At 47.0% G+C, this 11,041-nt stretch overlaps 1 protein-coding gene across 8 annotated transcripts in view; it reads right to left on the minus strand.

Annotated features, from left to right (window-relative positions):
- The window catches only part of map2 (microtubule-associated protein 2), a 79,533-nt gene extending 70,520 nt beyond the window's left edge, over positions 1 to 9,013 (minus strand). For 4 of the 8 annotated variants that reach the window (XM_023837783.2, XM_023837781.2, XM_023837784.2 and 1 more), the window contains exon 1: positions 8,956 to 9,012. The gene's annotated coding sequence lies outside the window, so the exon portion shown is untranslated. Of the gene's footprint in view, positions 1 to 8,955 lie in introns of all 8 variants that reach the window. The other 4 variants (XM_023837780.2, XM_023837777.2, XM_072700802.1 and 1 more) reach the window with 2 other exon arrangements.
- Positions 9,014 to 11,041: the final 2,028 nt, after the last annotated feature.

The following is an 11,041-nucleotide window of genomic DNA, read 5'->3' on the forward strand; positions in this document are numbered from 1 at the left end:
TCCCGCTATTAAAAGTGATGGAAAGCGAGATAAGGTTTTACCCCGCGAGTACATACTCCATAATCAGGTTGAGCTTCGCGAATGTGCTTATGGTATTCACAGTGGACAAACTTGCCAGCCCAGAGCAATGATCCATCATCGATAGAATTTCATTCTGGGAGAAAAGCAAATGACAATAAAGCCCAGCTCAGGAGCTATGGTCTGAAATAAACATCTCCAGGGCTGTGATGGAACAGAAATCTCTAGACAAGGGATTCTAGGACAAGGATTTGTCACCTTTATCTGAGCATCCAGCTATTAACAGGCATTCGGATGAAGCATTAGCACCATAATAAATGCTCACATAAATATGAACATACAGAAACCATAAATTGTGAGCTGGAAGTAGGTAGAGTAATTACACAGTTCTAGATAAGGATGAACTCGATGTTACCATAGCAATTGATCACTGGTCCCCTGCTTACAGATGCCTCAGGTAATGAAGCCTGGGTCACTCTGACTGGACGGATCGCCTTGTTAGGCAGAGGGAAGGGATGGCATGTGGGGGGAGAGGTGCTCCAGTAGAGGAGCTCCATGGAATTGTGTGGTTGCTTCTCAGGGCTCGCTGTGGCTTTTCTGATTAGGTTCTTGCCCCTTTTCTGTCAGTTCCTATAGCAGATCTCCAGCCTCACCCTGCTTCCACACCATATAGATTCAGATATTAGCCGGATGCGTTGTAGGTCTGTTTCATAACCTGACAGGGGGCTTTGGTTATATGGAAGCTGTGGATTCATTTTGATGGGGATTTCAGTGCCATGGAAACCAGAGAGAGAGAGAGAGAGAGAGAGAGAGAGAGAGAGAGTCTATGCTAGTTTACCTATATTAGGTCTTCAGCTGCAGATGATAGGTCTCTGAAAAGCGAGTTTATATTCCAAGAGCAATCGAAGATACTGGAAACAGACGTGTAGCTCAGCCACTGACTGATCCTGTCTAACTGAAGTGAAGGAACACTTGGAATTTGGACATTCAAAATTATTATAGATGAGGTCATTTGGAGAAAACAAAATTCCAGAACGATGCAAAGGATTACTGGTTTTAGGTGATAAAGGGGCAACAATATTATCTTTATTTAACTCGGTGAAGAGGAGGCTTATCTACTTATTGATGGGTTATTGACTGCCGCTCATGGTACCTAACATAGCAGAAAAAGTCTGTCATAGTCTAACACAGGGTTTCCCAACCCAGTCCTCGGGGACCCCAGACAGTCCACGTTTTTGTGGGAGCTGAGAGAGAGCATAAATCTGGACTATCTGGCGGCCCCCAAGGACTGGGTTGGGAAACCCTGCTTTAACACATTTACCTTCCGAGGTGGAGTAAAAACAGCAACCAAAAAGTGCTTCCCCAACCAAATCAATGCACATCAACACATCATGTTGCCGTCATCAGTCCCTTCGAGACGTCTCACTGATAACCAAAACAAAGGCAGCGCTGAGAATCTTGAATACTGCCTGGCTGATCAGCTCCAAGCGTGTCTGGCTACCAAATTCAGCCACAGAACTGTGTCAGCATCTAGATCCGACCTGAGCAAGAGCCAGGTGAACAATTCATACTGGGCTGTGCAATCATTAAAATGGAAACAGACAGATGAAGCTTTATGTTCAAATCTATGAAGATTCTTGTTCACAAATCATCCTTAATTAATACATAAACATGAATAATGTACTATTTCTACTGATTTCTAAATGTATTTCCAAGAAAGGGAAAAGTAAAATCTAACAAGTCAATCATTGTAAATTTTCTGTGACACGAAAACGGTCATTAAAAATGGCCCCTGCTTACATGAGGAAGCTCAGGTTTTGCCCCCCTCCGCAGAAAATAATTGCCCAGGCCCGATTTAGATGATGTTCAAGGTTCAAAGTATTTTTCTTTTTGTCATGTGTATCGTGTACGATGACATTCTCACTTACAATGCCAGACAAGTACAGAAAAGTACAGGACAAATAAATAAAAAAATGAAACACAAAAAGTACAGCTGCCAACAGAAATGGACACGACCACACATATCTAAGCACATATCTAGTGACGGCATGCTGACTGCCGGCGTTTGCGGGGCCATTAGCATTCGCTGTTGAGCCTAACTACATGTTCGACGAGGTTTGGCCCTCGTACGCAGCACATCATCTCCAGGAATTTGAAAATCCACAGTTCTGTGCCTGTCACTTTATCAGATGCAGCTGTTTCAAATCCCTTCCAACAGTTTGGCATGACGGTGCCCTCAGACGGACGTGTGCAACAGAACCCTTGTTTGAGAACATTCTCCCATTTGCATGCCACTTCGGACAAAAGCGTCTGCCCAATAGAGCAAACGCAAATGTAAATGAGGGTAAGAGCCGTCCCTGCATCTCGAGGTCCGAGTGCATATCGTCACGTACCCTCCGCCAGAAGGGAGGAGGGAGAAAAGAAGCTGTCCAGGGTGACTGAAGTCCTGTGATGTGATGTTCAGCTCCTGAGCCGAACAGGAGCCGTGTAACGCTAATGCTAACGCTCTGGATGCTTTTTACCACCCTCTGCGATGTTGTATAGCCCCTGTGTCGAGCAGCTGCTGTAGCAAGAGATTACGCAAGTGATGAGAATAGACTCCACGGCGCACCTGTAAAAATCAGTTAGCTCCACCGCCGGCCCTCAGACCGAACGTCACGCGAAGCTGCTGACACAGTAACTGAAGCGTTAGGTGCAGTTTGCTAGGATTTTACCTTTATCTGTTGTCCGGTCTATTGTGTATATAAAGCTTCCCTTAGATCACACACAGAAGCTTGCAGCAGTCAAGGTTTGGCCCTGGCACCTAGACCATCTTCTGATGGAAACCAAAAATCTTATGCCTGTCGCTTTGTCAGGCGTAGCTTTTCGAATCCCTCCCAACAGTTCAGCATGACGCTGAAAGTCCTGAAACCGAGATGCGTGACTGATCATCCCATCATCCTCCTAAGTCACAGAGACAGCTGTACACATAACGTAGCTGATTAAGTTCAACTGAGCACCGGACCTTTTGCAGACTTTAAACAACAAAATGAAAGTGAGGTCCTTTGGGCAGAGTCCAACCAAAGTGCTGGAGATGTACAGATAAGTGACTTGGAGGCTGCTGTACTGATCAGGCTGGTTTGCTTAGGGCAAACAGCCTCTCAGAGCAGCCCCAACGAAAAAAAAAATAAAATCATGTCCGCGAAGTGCTGATTTCCTGTGAGGCCCCGCGGACTGTCCGTGCCAGATGTTAGCGGCAGCTCAAAATGCCCCGTGGGGCAAATAAAACACTAAACTTCCTGCCTGCGCGGTTTAACTGCAACAGCCGCGGTCATCCGTCACTCTTCTACCGGAGCACGACTTTAGAGATGGTACCGCCTGAGAGGAGAGCGAGGCCCACTCTGTGTTAGAGCAGAGCCCGCAGTTCCAGTGACTCCTGTGAAAAAGGACCAAGCACCTATTAATGCTCGGTGCTCACATCTGGAAACCGAGAGCACACACACTCTGCCTCCCTGGGGATGCCTCTCTCCTTTCTATGCATGGCTAATAGGGGCTACAGACTCCAAGCAAAGGCCTGGCTAATGGATTAAAGACCTGGCTGAAAATCAACCTTGGGCTGGAAGCCATTATCACAGCCGGCGCTTACAATGGCACCGGGTGCCAAGCCAAATGACCCTGCACCTCCAGTGCTGGGGGCCGTCACACGCCCAGACGGCCATGCTTTCACCACGACGGACATCAGGGCCTCGCTCTGTGGGCGGGGACACTGGCGAGTGTCACTGTCACGCCTCACACCTGCATTGCACTGGCGGACCTGCATCAGTCATCATTATCTGGCAGATTCACTCACCCCTGCTCACGTGACCTGCAGAAGAACCAGAATGCAAAGCAAACCTAAGAACCTTGATGCCTTTTTCTGAAAGTAATCAAAGCACATCTGGCAGGTCCAAGACCACACCCACCACCCAATTATGCCCTGTGGTTAACCGGGAAAAGTGTCACCATCGCACACCTGCCCTGGAGGGTCGGATGGACATCGGCCTTCACCCGTACGGCTGCTTCACGCTGAACTTCTGCAAGCCCAGCAAGCAAACGGTCTCGGTCACAAAGCCCTTGGCAGAGGACCTGCAACCTGACTCATGGTAGGATTACTCTCACAAAAGCACCGGGTGTTCTACATCGCTCACTTAACGTAAGTGATACCAAGAGGGGAATGTAATTAATCATCCGCCGCTGCAGCCATAAACCTACACGGCAAATTTGTCTTTAATCAGTAAAACACAGATATTGCTGAGCTTCATTTATTTGTATCGACTTCACTCCGCCTGCGTTGTCCGAAATCCTCAAAGCCCTCATATGCTAGGCTGCGATGTGCCATCCAATTTCATGCAGAGATTCAGCTCGGAAGGAGCAGGTCACCTTGAGGATGGAGCCAGCTAATGGACAACCCCAATACAGGCAGTCCCTGGGTTAAAAACATCCGACTTACGAACAGCTCGTACTTACGAACATACTGTCATAAAGCCTATTATATTACAAAATCAGCTTAAATACAACGGTTCGTAATAATAAACGTATGCATTACTTTGTGACATCTGAAAACATTGCACAACTCCAGTGGTTATTCAGCTCAAGGTATAGTACAGTACCGTATATAGTTATCTTTATTATTACTGTATAAATATAGTTATGTGCTCCATTACTATTTTTCTGACTTACCTACAAATTCGACGTAACGACAGACTTAGGGATCAGATCTCTTTCGTAACCTGGGGACGGCCTGTCATTTACGAAGTGCACCCACGTTTACATGGCTCCAAGGAGTTGCTCCGATACTGGGCTAACCCTATAACAAGCTATATTCCCAGTCACCTGTCCCCACAGTCAGCACTCCCAGTCAGCTAAGCTGAGCACACAGGAAGCTGACCGCTACGCCATACTGGTGCACGTGCAAAATGAAAGTGGGGAATCTGGGCCTTATTTGGACCCTGAGATACTGCAAGATAACACTGTTACTCATCACCACGTCATATTTCTGACAAGCCTCTCAGCAGAGCGTGTTTCCAACGGTTTAGCGAGTCTGACATCTCAGGGAAAGTCTCACGACATGAACATTCGCTAAGGGCCCGAAATGCCTGGATGCAGTTTCACGGCAAGAAAAGCAGGTGATCCTGAAGCTCAGACAAGTGCTGCTGCTTTGAAACTCACCGCCGCGCATTCACATCGATACACCTGTGTACCACACCTATAAAATTCCCAAAACAGTGTGGGTTAGACGGCAACAATTAGAGAGCATTTAGTTTCACTTACTAGGATCCACTGTTATCAGTCACCATTATTCACTAATCACAATCAGGCTTGTGCTTTTACCCAATAAAATTTACTTAAACCTCACAATGTAATGCAGGCAGATTTTTAGGTAAATCAAGGCGAAGCAAAATGTCTCAGAGAACAGAAACACCCACAGTGGGACTCAAACCTGTCCATTTTTGTTCATGAGTCAATGGTGAATGAATAAGAGACTCGACTGGCTAGGATATGGAGAGACCTCATCCATTAAGTTAAGATGCATTAAGGGAATGACACATGAGATGTGAACGGCTGCATGCTAATCAGGCCGAGGTTAAGTAGGACGTGGAGAAGACTTTGATGCAACCTTGGAGAGGTGGATCTGATGCCCCGCTTTGCTTCCTCCTAGCGCATTTCAATGTGGGGGAAATCTGCAGCTCACTGTAGCCTAAAACACGCTCGTGATAGCAGCCCCGCAGCAGCACCGCATGCCCTAACTCACGGGGTCTCTTCTATACTGATCCGGCCCAAATGCTGCAATGGCCTGCGGAAAGCTACAATTCCAGGAGAACGGACCCATTTCCACGCAAAAGCGCATACGCATCTCCCGAGTTTTTCTCAGGGCCTATCAGAGGAAACGTCACCAGAGAATGAGGTAGCATGATTCAGTCAAGCAGACCATACTGATGTACGAAGGGTGGATTATATAGAAACATGTGGGAGGCAGCCTAGCATTCAATAAACTGGACCTTAGTCAAAAAGCATAGCCGTGGTGTCCAACCCTTAAGCGATGTATATTTTGTAAAATCAAAGGCCATAAAATGCTCTGCTGTAAGAACGTATAAAAGTCTAGATCTGTGAGACCAATTGGTCACTCTAGAAAGTTCTAGAAAGTCTCCACACCCCAGAAATAGGAGTACCACCTCCTGAATCCCTTAATGGCATTCAACGCTGCCACCTGCTCAGACAGGAAAACGAGCGTCTAAGGGGCAACCCCAGATGTTTAACGGACAGGAGGTGACAGCTGTTCTAAAGCCTTTGACCAAAGAACACTCAGAAGGTCTGACTCAGCAGGAGCACATTCTATACCACCCCAGAATGGATCACGCATCTACATAAGCATGTGTGAGCCTATAAGATAAGACAGACTTTATTGATCCCATGGGAAAATTCATGCTGCTTTTATGCACAAGAATTTCCCCCTGCGTTCAATAAAGTTTATCTTATCTTACGGACTGAGAGCTCCGCTCGCGCAGATGGACGCCAGCGGACATGTAGACAGAGGCACATACACACAAACACACCCTCACACACAGCTGGCTATTACCATTCCCGTTTATTTACCATCTCGCTCCCCAGCACAAAGTAATGCTTGCACACCAGGCTTCCAGGAATCAAGGGAGTTTTGGTGGCATGAGCTTGCTGGCTGTGAGTGACAGAGGTGAGTGAAGAAACCTTCATGTCGGAGGGGGGCAACCCGCCCCCTTACCCCAACAGCCAAAGTCTCCTGTGATCTTGTGACTGTGATCGATTCCATATACTTGCCCCGATAATTACAACAACCTGAGGCCATGCTGACGTAAGGGTGCCCACCCTACCACCGACAGGCTGCGGGGGTGTGATACAAGCTTCTGCATTGACCCTAATGCACGTTACCGGCCCCCGTTTGGCTGATCTGCCTGACCGAGGGAGCTGCTCCTTCTCAAAGGCTGCGGCGAACACACTGGTTTACACGTCGCCTTATTCCAGCAGGGGGAACGTTTGCTGGCGGAGTGTTCCTCGCTGCTCCGCGCCAGAGCCGCCTCTGCCAGATGTTCGCAGATCGTTCCGTAGCTTCGATTCCCCTGAAGAAAGTAGGGCTGCAGATGGGCAGGCACAAAAAGGCGAATGCAGACCCAAGTGATTTCTGGGATGTTCTTGTTCTCCGACAAGGTGTGAGCAGAACCCGGAGGAGGGGTCCTTAACCTCCATCTACCATCCAGTCTGTTTACAGTTGCTACTCATCCTATCTCTTCTGCTTATTGTTCATTTTTCACCTTAGATCCAGACCTGTTTGCTATTTTCACCCTCACCTGTTCACTCTGACTCTATAAATCAATGTTATCTGTGTATCAGTGACACTTAGGTTGAAAACAGAAGAAAAAAATCAGGTATCTAGCTAAGCTGGAACCGACAAGCCCTGGGACATGTTACTAGCGGAGGAGGGTAGTACTATTCTGCTACGATCATTAACTACGAGTAACACTGCAGTACTACTAATATTATTAATCAGAAGTAGCAATACTGTTATTTATGCAATGTTCTCGAAATGTTCTCAGAACAGCACACTGGAGTGTTCTCAGAAGATACATTTTTAGGAAAATTACTATTAATTCAAATGGAATTAATTTCAGATGGAATTTTCAGAGAAAAGCAAACCAGTTGTACCTACATTTTATACCAAGGTACACAGAGACATCTTAACGTAAACCCACTACTAAGCGGGAAGTTCAAGATTTTGCATAGTCAGACACCGGCACCAAAATGGGTCAGACTTTAAAGATTTCCGCAAAACTGAAAAATTCTGCCATGACGAATGGCTGCTTTTTATTATCATTATTATAATTTTTCGTAAAATTGCCCTTTTACCAAATGAGACCTAAACGCCCAGTTTATGCTCAGAAAACGCCTCTTACGGCTGCAGCCCGGTGCGAGACACTGCCTGTCCCTTTAAAGGTTCTGTCACGGCCTCGGTACCGGATCATATGCTTCAGCATACCTATGAGCATCAATATGAAGGTGATCGACCAGCAGAAATCCCTGCCTTACCGGGGGATTTCGCCGGGTTCCGGTACGCAGGCAGCTCATGAATAAGCTGCATTGTGCTTCATACGACGTCGGTCTGGATGAGCCGGGACGCGCAAAGCCGCAGCCCGAGGCTTAAAGACGGAACGCAATGCAGGGTTCGGTGCCGGACTTAAAGTGCCGGTCCATTTCGGTAACGCTTTAACCGCACACACGGTCTTAAAGACCGACATGGGTTTTCTGGGCGATCGATTACTGGGGTGCCCCGGGGTTTCACTCACCAACCATCTTTAATCTCCTTTTTCTATTTAAAGATTAAGCGGGACTACATTGGTGAGATAAACACATTAGGGGGCGCTTCTCCGCAGGGGGGGAGGGGGGCTGCAGGGACGCGGCCAGCCTGCGTTTCAGCACCACGTCTGCTGGACCTGCGCTCCGAGCCTCCGACTGCACCGCGCCGGTGGGGGATAGATAAGGCTGGACTGCGCCTTTCCACATCACACACATGCAAGCACCATGCACATCACGCACACACACACACACCGTATACATCAGACACATCACACCAACCAGACCCGTATATAGGCAATCCTATTAAAGCAATAAAGAACATGCTGGCACATGTTGCTCTGAGCCATGTTAAGGGCTGTTTTCGCCAGTAATGCAGGCAGCCCATGCTTAGTACAGAGGAGCGATCACTGAACATATTTCCTCCGTGTGATGAAGCTGCCAACAGCACGCAATGCGAGAGCATCTTTTCATTCTCGCTGCGCTTATCTACACGTTACAAATGAACATGCGTGACATTTCAATGATCCGCTGCACAGTCAGTCACTGTGGATTAAATGCGTCTTTTCCATTTAAAGGAATAACTTCGTCTCCTACCTGGTCGATGCCGCCGGTCCGTCTGAGAGCCCCGTCTCGGAGTGAAGCGCCAAGCCAGAGCGTAAGGAACGCCTTGGCCCCTCCCTCCACCGTTAGCTGCCGTAAATATACTAATACAGGAACAGTAGTCCTAGGCTTCACCTGTAGAAAAACAGTAGAAAAAGCTTCGCCGGTCTTTAACCATTGAACAGAAAAACAAATATCCGCTAATAATTACTGGTTACTATAACGGCCACGACATTTATATAAAGGTTACAATACTAAGTGTTGTCTGATGTTTCTCTTTATAGTCTAACCTTTGGCGACAACATGGAAATTTCCAGAAGAGATTTAGGCTACACACCACATTTACGAGTGAACTGCTATTCAGGGTGATACTGCAGAGACTATTTACCAATGTAAAGGTCTGTAAAATAAATTGAACATTGATTCAGTGACTCCTCAACAGAATTAAGGATATTTTGTAGCACAAATAAACCAAATAAATTATACCATTTGACCAAAAAAACCTACTCAACTCTGATTTCGTTCCTGAAGCCAGAAATGAAAGCTCATTCCCTGGCCCCACATACAATGAAATGATGACTCTTTGAGTCTTCCTCCCGAATCCGCCCCTGCCACGTGCCTTGCTCTGCATGTGAACAGCTCTAGTGCATCTGGAGTTACATATTTTTACCCCCAGCTCTGTGTGTGCGTGCAAGTTTTCACTGAGTTCCCACCCACAGTCCCAAAATACGTGTACATATTGTATCGTTTCCTGTAATATGTACAGGAAAAACACCAGAGTTACTGGGACACACAACTTCAAGAGCCCACCATCATACAAGCATGGTGAAGAAACAATAATACACAATTTGCATGGCGTGGTGCCACTACTCTTTATTAAGACTTGGGGGGGAAAAACATTCCTGTTAGAAACATTTTTGTAAAGAGTTACACTGAGGTTAACACTCAACTGAAGGAAGTCACTCCGAAAAACAGCAAATACTGCTCTCAGACATCAATACCGACTTTCACTAGAAGCTGAAAGAAGTACCTACACAGGCACATGATGATGTGGGAGGTCAGTTAGCCACATTTGCAGCATAGTTGCTTGTGTCAGCATCACACCATATTGCCCGTCCGACCTCTTAATTTCTCTACAGCGCCACCTTGAGGTAAATTCCAAATGAACACTGAATTATGAGTGCTGCTGGGCAGGTACCGACCATTCTGGGGCACTCCTGAATAAGATAACAGAGAATAGAGAGGCAGTCTGACAAGTGGTGCATATGTGATTTGATCACGACCCTGGTAATGTTTGGATGATGGTTTATTGGTAGATCAGGAGCTCGCACACAAGGTCGGAGCTCAACTTCCAGTATGTCGCCTGCAAGTCCCAAGTTATGAGCGGAAAACTTCAAGATGTCAAGAAGAATGGGGGAGGTGCTACTCCACTCCGCACGTGAAGAGGCACTAGTGTTGCCATGGCTACCTGTATAGGCGTTTGGGATGGTGCAATGGTGGGTGCATGGCCACTGGTCCAGATCAGATTGCCAGTTCCTCATACCCTCATCACTCCCCAGGCACTGGGCTACCAGTGACAGCCTAGTGTTGATGTTTACAGTGACCTGCTCCAGCTCACAAGGGAAGCAGCCGACTCACTGCTGAATATTTACTGGCCAGAAAACAGCAGAAACCCAATGTGCATTTTCAGTATAGTATGGAACTGCTTTCTAATCATGAGCCTGTTTTACAGACCAATCCAGACTGAGAAAATTGACCTATAGAATTTGTATCTGTATATATGTCAGCCACATTAGTCAGTCTGGTGAGTCTACAGCAAAGGGCAGATTTGTTTACAGAGGGGCTGCAAAATGGCCAAACAGTCTTGACAGAGGCTGTGGGGAATGAATGGGACATATGCGGGGTGGATTTGGAAAGTCACGTGACCGCACGAGGGAATGACAGCAGGCAACGCCAAGGTGCCGTCTGCAAGGGAGTTTACACATTTTAGGATGCTCAGATTTCACCCAGAGGGAGTTTAAATGCGACACCGCTCTTCCCCTGCCACCATTTAAGCATTAATCTGCTGCAAATCCCCAAG

The sequence above is a fragment of the Paramormyrops kingsleyae genome, chromosome 16, assembly GCF_048594095.1.
Source record: "Paramormyrops kingsleyae isolate MSU_618 chromosome 16, PKINGS_0.4, whole genome shotgun sequence".
Classification (NCBI taxonomy): Eukaryota; Metazoa; Chordata; class Actinopteri; order Osteoglossiformes; family Mormyridae; genus Paramormyrops; species Paramormyrops kingsleyae.